Below are 11,354 nucleotides of genomic sequence, written 5' to 3'. Positions count from 1 at the left end.
CTACACACACACACACACACACACACACACACACACACACACACACACACACACACATACACAATTTATCTCAAACTATGTTACGTTGCCAAACCAAGTGTGACATAGAACGATGTTCACACAAACAGAATACATATTAAAAATAGAGTTTCACTATACATACTGTATCTATAACAAAATGTACAATTATGTTCTAAGTGTTATAAAACAGTTATGTACAGGGTTTTACATATATCCATATATATACTATCCTCATTAACGAGAAATGTAAAAAGTCCAAACACATCATCCACTGGAAGAACCTTCTGTCAGATCACATTGCTTTGGAAAAAATACCAGTTGTTTTTTTCCCATAATTTTTCCTCTTACTACATATGTGTTTAAGTGTGTACAGTATATGTGTAGGTATGTATTTATATACTATTTGCAGGCTAGGGGAGTAACGGATTACAATTCACGGCGTTAAGGAATATGGATACAAAAAACATGTAATGGTAATCCATTACAGTATATTAAAAAACATGTAATCAGATTACAGAAACTGACCAACTTGTCCGTGGACTCACAGAGCGTCTGTATTTAATACATCTGAGCACTAAAGAGTTTTCTGAGCAGAGTTGATGGAGCAGTAAGTGTGTTTTATGTTTGTGTGTCACGTAGACACTGTAGTTACATGTATCTACCGTTAACAAAGACCCCTACACACTACACAGACCCCTACACACTACACAGACCCCTACACACTACACAGACCACTACACACTACACAGACCCCTACACACTACACAGACCACTACACAGTACACAGACCACTACACACTACACACTACACAGACCCCTACACACTACACAGACCACTACACACTACACAGACCACTACACACTACACAGACCACTACACACTACCCACTACACACTACACAGACCCCTACACACTACACAGACCCCTACACACTACACAGACCACTACACACTACACAGACCCCTACACACTACACAGACCACTACACACTACACAGACCACTACACACTACACAGACCCCTACACACTACACAGACCACTACACACTACACACTACACAGACCACTACACACACTACACAGACCCCTACACACTACACAGACCACTACACAAACCCCTACACACTACACAGACCACTACACACTACACAGACCACTACACACTACACAGACCCCTACACACTACACAGACCCCTACACACTACACAGACCACTACACACTACACAGACCACTACACACTACACAGACACCTACACACTACACACTACACAGACCACTACACACTACACAGACCACTACACACTACACAAACCCCTACACACTACACAGACCACTACACACTACACAGACCACTACACACTACACAGACACCTACACACTACACAGACCACTACACACTACACAGACCCCTACACACTACACAGACCACTACACACTACACAGACCCCTACACACTACACAGACCACTACACACTACACTACACAGAAATCTGGAACATGTCTGCACGTCAATAGCATCTGGTTTTATATGACGTTATATTTGTGACACAATTCTGCTGTCAGTGCACGTCTGAACTTTACCACGACTGTACATGGTCCACGTTTTAAAGATCATTAAAATTAAACCAGCATGCACAAGAAATGTACATAGAGCTGTGTGTGTGTCTAAAGAATATGTTTGAATAATAAATAAAACCAATAGAAGCTGATTTTCATCAAGAACTTCAATGCACTTTATGTTTAATTATATAACATATTTAATGTGACTCTCTTCCATCAGTTATAGGCCTGTACAATATTATTTAATGTATGAGTGGGGTCAGGTTAAACATTTTATTATTTTATTTTATATTGGAATGTCAGTGCTAAATAAATATGTTCATATGTTTAATTGTTTATTCTTTGAAGCATTAATATTAATTTATACAATTGCAATGTTTTAATTAAAGTGGTTAGTAACATTCAGAGCCAGAAATGCAATGGCTCTAATAATTTACATAATAATTTATTTCAGTATTTCGGTCAAACCATTTCATTTGGGTGCATCCATAATGGAAACTCCAGCATATTGTTTCATTTAAATCTGAAAAAAGAAACAATATCACATTATAATATGAATGATCTCTGCCTGCTGTTAAAATGTTGTCATCATACAATGAACTTTGCTTTTACTCTATTATTTTAGTAAAGCTGGTTGTGAAGGTTTGAGGTCAGTGGTTTAGCTCAGTGGTAGGTTTCTTACCTCCTGTGAGGGGGACCTGAGCTCTAATCCTGGTTCATATACTAAACTTTTTTTTTTTTTGTAAATGTTCCTTCTGGGAGATTAATAAAGGTCTATTCTATTCTATTCTATTCTATTCTATTCTATTCTATGATAAACTTTTAAAAAAAAAAAGTATGTACCTACTGAGGATGCTGCCCCCGCGACCCGGAAACGGCTAAGCGGGAGAAGATGGATGGAGTATGTTAGAATAATATGAAACCTTTCAGTTTCAACAGCACAGGATCCATTTTCTTAAAGGTAGGTAAAAACTGATTAAAATTGTGTTTTTGGAGTTATTGTTTTTCAAATACACATCACACACAATAAATATCAAATAATTGTACCCTATACATAATCTTTCTCAAATATAAACATCTAGTTCAAATAAAATACAGTATATAAATATATAATCCTGGCTACTCTGTATCTGTAACACACTTCATTAAACATGATCAAAAACTAACTCTAGAAATAAAAAATGTCTCAGGGGTCACTGGACATTTGTGATATTAAAATGGGGTCACGACCCAAAGAAGGTTGAGAACTCCTGGGTTAATGTGAAGAAAAAACGAAAGTTTATATCAGAATACTAGTTTAGTTTCCAGGTGAAAAAAAAGTTACAGTAGGGGCCCAACAAGATGGTTATTACCCAGGGCCCAAAATGTGGAGCTACGCCCCTGCCTTTCCCCCACATATTAGTCTATTATTAACTTGTTGTTGGCTCCTCCCCTCACCCTCTAATAGCACAATACCATTATTATAATTATTATATCACACACACTTACTGTATTATAATATCTACGATTTGTAAAAACTGTCTATGATCTATAGTATTTTATCTGTAATTGTCTCTGACTTTGTGTTGTATGTAACAAAAAAATAAAAACATGTATCCATATAGACACACATGTACATCCGTACATACATATATACATACAGTACATGTACATATGTATATATACATACATGCATGGACATAATATTTATAAATACATAAATGTATCTCTCTCTCACACAGACTCAAACCAGTTTGTTCCTGGAGGTCTGCTGTCCTTCCTGTTTCAGATGTTGGTCAGTTCTTCATCAGTGTGTGTGTGTGTGTGTCTGCTCTGTGACTGTGTGTGTGTGTGTGCTCTGTGAGAGTGTGTGTGTGTGTGTGTGGTGAGAACTCTTCCACGCCCTCATTCCTTCCTAGTATAAAATATGTGAAACCAGTCCAACCTGAAGCTGCTCCCAGAGTCCATGACGTTTTTACTTTTTAATTATTATAATTATTGTTATTAATCTTTTCTTTGTCTTGTTTAGTTTTGTTCTTTACTTCAAATGTGTTTGTTTTTAATCTTTGTGGCTTCCAGTGTGGACAGTAAAGTAAGAGTTTCATTGTTCAGGAAAACATGTTTCCTTACTGTGTACATGACAATAAACACTGTGAATCTAGAAATAGATGCTCTAAAGGACCAGATTTGGCCCCCGGGCCTTAAAGGGGACATATCATGTTAAATCCACTTTTTTAGCCCTTAAATGCATTTTGTTGTATATTTAGAGTGCTTAGAAGTACAGAAAAAATCAAATTAGTCTCTTCAGGTGCTCCGTAGATATCTTTATATTCTGTTTTGCTCATATTTTTCAATCTGTTTTGATTTTTCTATTCTCTATTACGTTTTTTGAACTATTACATCACAGTATTTGCAGCGGAACTGCTAAATTAGTACATCAACTCCAGGTCCAACACTTCGAGCAATCCGCCATTTTTATTTCTCGCTTTTATTTTGTAGTCCAAGCTCAAGGATGCTGAAATTACGAGACGATAAGTCAAAATGTTTCACTATTTAGCTGTGTGCTTGGACACAGTATGACTGTGGGATCATTGTATGTTGTCTCTCCTCCTCGTGTCCTGTGTGTGTGTGTGTGTGTGTGTGTGTGTGTGTGTGTGTGTGTGTGTGTGTGTGTGTGTGTGTGTGTGTGTGTGTGTGTGTGTGTGTGTGTGTGTGTGTGTGTGTGTGTGTGTGTGTCACCGTCATTACTTCACTGGATAAAATATGTAGAACCAGTCCAACCTGAAGCTGCTCACACACACTGTAGCAGAACCTTTTCACATTGGAATGCACTCATAATAATGAGAAACAACACTTAAACATTGAAGCTCCGCCTTCATTTCCAGTCACTAATCAATCCATTACATGACTTTGTATTCACTCATTTTATAATAGAGGCAAACTCTATACATTTTTTTTTTTAAACTTTCATAAATAAATATTTCATGAGTAATATAGTTGTCTTTGTCATATTTTATTTGGCATTAGTAAATAATTATTCACACTTACAGATATTGTACATGAAATGAGTGATAACACGTGTTATAAAGGCTATTTTACACAAAAGTTTGAGAGCCACTGCGTTCCACTACACGTAGCTAGTTTGTTACACTTTCTAGGGTTGGGCTCAATTACATTTTACAATTTCTTATTTCCTTACTGTGTACATGACAATAAACACTGTGAATCTAGAAATAGATGCTCTAAAGGGCCAGATTTGGGCCCCAGGCCTTGAGTTTGACACCTGTGCTTTAGATGCTTTAGGAAGCATTTGATCAGTTGGAGTGGCTGTATTTATGTATTTATATATTTAAGTGTTATATTATATTTATATATATTAAGTGTGACTCCTGACCCCCAGGTTGAGAACCCTTGTGTTAAAGGATACTGCAGAGCCTTCACGTAGTTCTGAACTGCCTGCAGCCAATCAGAGCCACTCATGGAGGGTTTGAAGCCACAGATGCTGCAGGGTGAGAAAACACACACACACGCACTCACACACACACACACACACACACAAATGCCTCAGGGACATGTTCACACAGATTCTGTGTCACAAAGTCACGTGTTAGAAAAAAGACACACAAACACCACTTCTACTACACATTATGTGTGTAAACATTTGTTCCTCTAAAGATGTTTATTATGAAGATGAAGAGATCATCTGTAGTTTAAAGATGTGTAGCTCTGTGGGCCTGTACTACAAAGCTGGATGCGTATATCCTGGATTTATCTCCGTTAGCGGGTTTCACCTAACCAAACATTCTCTGTCAGAGAGCAGCTGCACTATGAACTGAGATATCAACTCACTCTCTTAACCCAGGTGATGTCAGCCTGGCTACGTGCACGCTCCTGTGACAGGGGTGGGAAAGGACCCCCCACACTTTGTGTATAGCAGCACAATACTGCACTAAGCTGTATCCCACCATCCCTGTAGAAACAGTTACATTTCACTAAAGTTTAGGAAAACAAACACAACAAGAACAATAATAATCACTAAGCAGTTTTATTTCTATCTATCAAAACATGACTGTTACTGAAAAAGTACAGTATCATATCACTACTTGTAAAACTTTGGGTAACACCCGTCCCAGGTGACCACGGTTTTAATACTATTTAAGGTGGTGGTAGACAATGGGCGGGGTCCTGGGTATTCTTACTTGGTAATGAATAAAAATGGTAAACAGTAGAAACATAAATAAAGAAATAGTCCTAGAGATGCTAAATAACTTTTAACGATGGTGACTCTTCTCAGTAAAAGAAAAACAGGTAAATATAGTTTATTTTACTTCTAATAAAATGTATAGTAACTTATCAACCTTTAAATCTCAATGTAACCTTTAAAATACCAGAAAATAAACCACACACTCACAGGGAATTAAATAGCAAAATAATGTTTAGTTTTAGGAACAAAAATGTATTGACAAAATAAATAAACGGTGGTTGAGGTATTTTTTGTTTCTGTTTTACAATCACAGTTTGATTTTCCCCATTGTCTGTGTGTTGTGTTTCAGAGGGTACTCACCTTGGATTAAAACATTTCTGGAATTTTACATATATTTCTTCATTTTCATTATTAGGAAAGATCTGTAAAATTACATCAGATTTTATGTCAAATTTGAATATTAAAGAAATATGTTGAATTACCTTTAAAAACATATTAATATTGTAATATCATATTATGTTAGATACTTGTAATTCTAAAGGTAAATATTTAAATTACTTCTGGTTACTGTTAAGTTACATTTATTACATTGTATTATGGAAAATGGTCATAAACCTGTAAAAAATACAGAAAATTGTATGTAAAATTACTGCTAAAATGTCATTAAAAACATAATATTAATGTAATCTTACATTATGGTTAATTAACCGTAATTTTAAACAGAAAACTTAAAATTACTGAAAATGTCTGTAAATCTACTAGCATTTCATTGTTTTAATGAAAAACTGGAAAAATCTGTGCAAAATTACAGAACATTTCCTGTAAATGTACTTTATTTTTTACAGTGTACCTCCTTTCCTATCCACTGTTACTTTAGCCCCAGAAGTGTTTAAGTGGTGGCCATGCTAAATACATTCATATGCACAGGTCAAACTGTTGAACTGAGAGGCAGTTGTTGAATTTCATAAAGTCTCACCTGGACCAACCTTGACCCATGAACACATACGACAAGTGAAGCCTGTTGCTATGGTGATAATGTCACATGATTACAGGGGGAGGAGCATTAAAGGAGACCATCAGCTCACACACTCACTGACTGTCCTATTGGTTCACTCATTAAAAAAACTACTTTTCTAATTCATAATTTACTGTGTGTGTGTGTGTGTGTGTGTGTGTGTGTGTGTGTGTGTGTGTGTGTGTGTGTGTGTGTGTGCGTGTGCGTGCGTGTCAAACTACAGAGACAAACAGCATACGTTGATTCAACATCAATTAGATATTGGCATTTCAATCATAAAAATTCGATCACAAAACAACATTGATTCAATGACATCTTTTCAACATTGGTAAATTGGCTAGAATTTGATGATTGTTTGATGTTGATCCACCATCAATTGTCGACCTTAACCAAAAGTCAACCTTTTTGACCATAAGTCAACAGTAAACATATTTAGCTGTCTGGGCTTTTACCTTTAGGATCTTCACCTTCATGGGCTGCAGGCAGTTAAAGGGACCAGAGGGTCACTATGGATCAAATCCTGCAATGTCATTCTAAAGTGAAAAAAAGAGGTAGTTTAAGTTGTAAAAGTTACAAGGTCATGATTAACCAACTACACAGTCATAAAATAAAGTCACATCAATGAACTGACAGCTCAGTGACTGGTTCACATTTTATATCACACATTTATAGAGACTTTTTTCTCTAAAATTAGTGTTTTGATCATGTTTGTTTTACAAATACAGAGTAGCCAGTATCAGTGCACAAAGTAACAATAAGTGCAGGCTCAGATATTTATATACTGTATTTTATATAGATTTATATTTGACAAAGTGAAAGTATAGATTACAGTTTCTGAGATTGTGATAGAGTGGGACACTCTGAAGGGGATAATACTGGTCAGAGAGAAGGGCACGGAGAAGATGTTACCAGTGTATTTATTATTGAAGTTGGTTTACAGGCAGCGATGATGTTGAGGGTACAAATAATTATGGGTATGTGTTTGGTTCTTTAAAGGACACAAATAATAAGATGACATTATTAATAATGTACAAATAATAATATGATTAATATCACCAATCATGTACAAATAATAATATTAACAACACCATTAATGTTGTACAGATGTATAAACATTGAATCAAACCATCAAAATATAATAACTCAGTCAAAAAACCCAAATAAACAGCAAAACAGCCAATGTGCAGGTATGTAAAAGGTTAATGGATAATGAAAGGATTCTAGATGATTCAGTGGTTTTTGTCTCCCTCTAGTGGAGGCAGGCGCGACTGCACCACATGGACCAATCACCTGAAGTGCGCATGAGCAGAGAGTATTAATTACATCTAGGTGCGTCTGACGTGATGCAGAAGCTAAATGAAATCTAGCAGTACAAATAAAAGATGTGTAAACCTCAATATAACACACAGGAATACAGTTTACAAAGCTGAATAAAGTTAGCTACACATTTCACAGTTTACCACAGCTTATAACACAGTCACGTGACCTATAAAGACCTAAAATACACCCAGAAAATATTCTAACATGTACATAAGATACAGGAAAGCAAAGCAAGTGGGAGTAAACAATGTCTAAACAAGTCAGATGATAATATTAGAGTCTTAATAAACAATAAAACTTACTTTAACTTAGTCACACACACAGAGAGCCCTCATCCCTTAGAATGTAGTGTTAGTGTAACCGGCGTCAGACCTAGGGGAATCTGAGCGGTCACATGAGATACACAGGCTGAAGAGCACTGTGGACCTGTAGGTGAATGAAGAGAGAGAGACGTAGTTTTCACATCTTTATCGAGCCAGCGCCATTTTACTTCTCAGAATAACAAAACACATTTTCTTGAAGCGGTATCACACTTTGTAGACAAACATCATTTTCGCTATAAAATAATAAATTAAACATAAATGACAATAAAAAAAAAATACTTCAAATAATATTACAATTATAGCATATAGGCAAATGCCTAAAAATACTTTAACTAATAACCTTTCCCCTTAACATACTACCAACATATATCTATTGTGGCTGACACAATATCCAACAAACACACTCTATACTGTTTAAATATAAAACACTATTGAAACCACCTGAAGCTGCAACCTATTCATAAGGTTTCAGTCTCTAAGGGACCGTTTTAATATAACATTTAACACTGTACTGTAGTTTCATACACAACATTTGAAACATACTTCTATTAACATAGACAAACATTTTGAACATAGTCACAATAACATTATCAAGTCAAACACTATACATTCTAAAGCTTTTTTATAAGATACACTGACGGTACCTCGTGCTCTCCTTCCTTACTCTAATGGCGGTGGTAACGCTCAGCCATACACTATTAACTTTGAACAAAATATAAGTTTCTCCTCGTTCTAACTCTACCATACAACTTTTATATATATATATATATATACATGGGGTCACTACCCTAGTGTTGAAAAAACCGTGATTTAACCCACCAGAGCCAGCCCATGGCATAGGCAGTATCGCTAAATGCTAGGGGTTGGCAAAAATAAAATTATGAATTACACAATCAAAGCGCTGATATTAGTATACTTAACTTGATAGTATTATTAATAATTAGTTAGTCTAGTTTTGATTAAAATAAAATAAAATAGTTTTACTCCCAAATTGATTGACAGTTGTCTGAAGCGTGACCCAGGGCAGCTGGACCAGATGTTTACTGTTTACTGCTGCAGCAGTGACGTCATGTCTAAACAACCAAACTAATGATCTGGTGTCCAGGGAAGAAAAACACAGAAAGAAGAGGAGGAAAATGTGGAAAAGCCAGAGGTAAGTCAGTGTTTGACTATCATGAATTAATGAATTGTCATGTTTTATCAAACAAGTTAGCAGAGCAACTATGCTAAGACATGTTAGCAGCTAGTGCTAAACACAAACAGATAAAATACTAGCTTAACATTGGTTGCATGGCAACAGCAGTCTATTTTACTTTACACAGTTCACAAGCACAATTGAAGATTTACACATGATACTTCATGATAAATACACACAGTTACTGTTATTTGATGTGTTAAGTATTTATAAATACATATTTAAGTTTTCAGTAAATCATTAACAAAGTATAAGCTTTCTATGTCAATGTGTAAGTAGACAAATGTGGTGGGGCTATGTCCTTATTTTATTTATATGTTTGTGTCAATTTTTAGGATTCTAATTATTTTTTTATGACACTTTACAGCAGTTGACAGACACTTGAGGGTAAAATCCGCTAGGTGGCAGTGTGACTGTGTGGTTACCGTGTTTTCCATGTGCACTGTGGAGGGAGGTTGAGTGATAGTCAGCTCTCTTTAACACTAAGGAAAAAAAAAAAAGATCAAAACATGGGATTTTTGACGTGATGTCTGTCCAGTTTGTATGTGTTTGTAACACCACGGCCCAACTTGAAGGACAAGAGAGGAAGACAGAGGACGCTGAGAACAACTCTGTGCTTGGTTGAGAGTTTATTTTAACTGTCCATTGGTTCAGCAGGTCAAACAGGTTGTTAACCTGGACAAAGGAAGAAGAGGGAAAGTTAGAATCAAAGCATAATTAACAATTTTCTCATGTTGGGATTTTATCTCTGCATTTAAATGAAAGAATCTAAATTTACTGTTATTTTTAGTTCACTTGATCCATTTTCCTGATTTAAACTAAATGCTTTTGTAATATTAAACAGTATGCTCAAATTATACTCACCTAATAAACCAATGCACAACTAAAAATCAAACCTAAAATGTACTTAATTTATAAATAGTTATTATAAATCCTTAGTTTGAAATTTATTTAAACTTGGAAATACTTGTAATCTCAATTACATTTTCCTCAAATTGCATTTATTTATTTATTTAATGTATTTACTTACTTATTCATTGTTAATTTATTAATTAAATTGTAAACACATATTTTACTAAGTGTTAAGTATTAATATCCATCACTTTAAACCAACCATTATAATTTTCAATTTATGACATCACCTGGAACTTTTTCTTTATCTTTAACTAAAGACTTACTTTTGATCATTTTACTTTAGTTATTTAACCAAATAGTTCTTTTATTAACTTAAACACTACTCAAATCAAATATTCTACTAAGAAAGGATGACGTCTCACTGATCAGACCATTCCATCTGCTGCACAGTTAATGCATTGCACACGCTGACCTGCCTGTCAAACACGCGCTGACCTGTCTGTCAAACTCACGCCTACCCAGAGTATTTTATCCTTAACGTACATTAACCCAATGATTAACATACCGTCTCTGCTCCTCTCTCATACACTGCACTCTAATGTCAGCTGGATGGCTCTGCTCGCGCTGTGCGCCCTGCTGCTCTGAGGTGATGTCCTCTGCCCATTACGCAGCTGATCCAACCCCACCTGATGGTGCTCCGCCCTTTTAAGGCCCTGCCCCACGCAACTAGACAGCCCAGCAAAAGAAAATGTTTTTCTTTAAAAGAAAGAAAATAAGAAAGTCAATATTTTTAATTCTTTTTTGGATGGTTTGGACTTCACAGTGTCTGATACTGTGTACTTGTCATGATAGCCTGGACTGTGGGAGGAGTCTCAGTGTGA

General features: G+C 35.7%; 1 long non-coding RNA gene across 1 annotated transcript; it reads right to left on the bottom strand.

The window, feature by feature from the left end:
* Nucleotides 1-5,043: 5,043 nt before the first annotated feature.
* Nucleotides 5,044-8,557, bottom strand: LOC114459590 (uncharacterized). The gene is made up of 3 exons (XR_003673427.1): nucleotides 8,403-8,557; nucleotides 5,411-5,531; nucleotides 5,044-5,063 (listed from the first exon to the last, which is right to left on the bottom strand). It is a non-coding gene; the product is annotated as an uncharacterized LOC114459590 (long non-coding RNA).
* Nucleotides 8,558-11,354: the final 2,797 nt, after the last annotated feature.

Source organism: Gouania willdenowi, unplaced genomic scaffold (assembly GCF_900634775.1).
Source record: "Gouania willdenowi unplaced genomic scaffold, fGouWil2.1 scaffold_32_arrow_ctg1, whole genome shotgun sequence".
Lineage (NCBI taxonomy): Eukaryota > Metazoa > Chordata > Actinopteri > Blenniiformes > Gobiesocidae > Gouania > Gouania willdenowi.
This window is presented reverse-complemented; position numbering and strand designations above follow the sequence as displayed.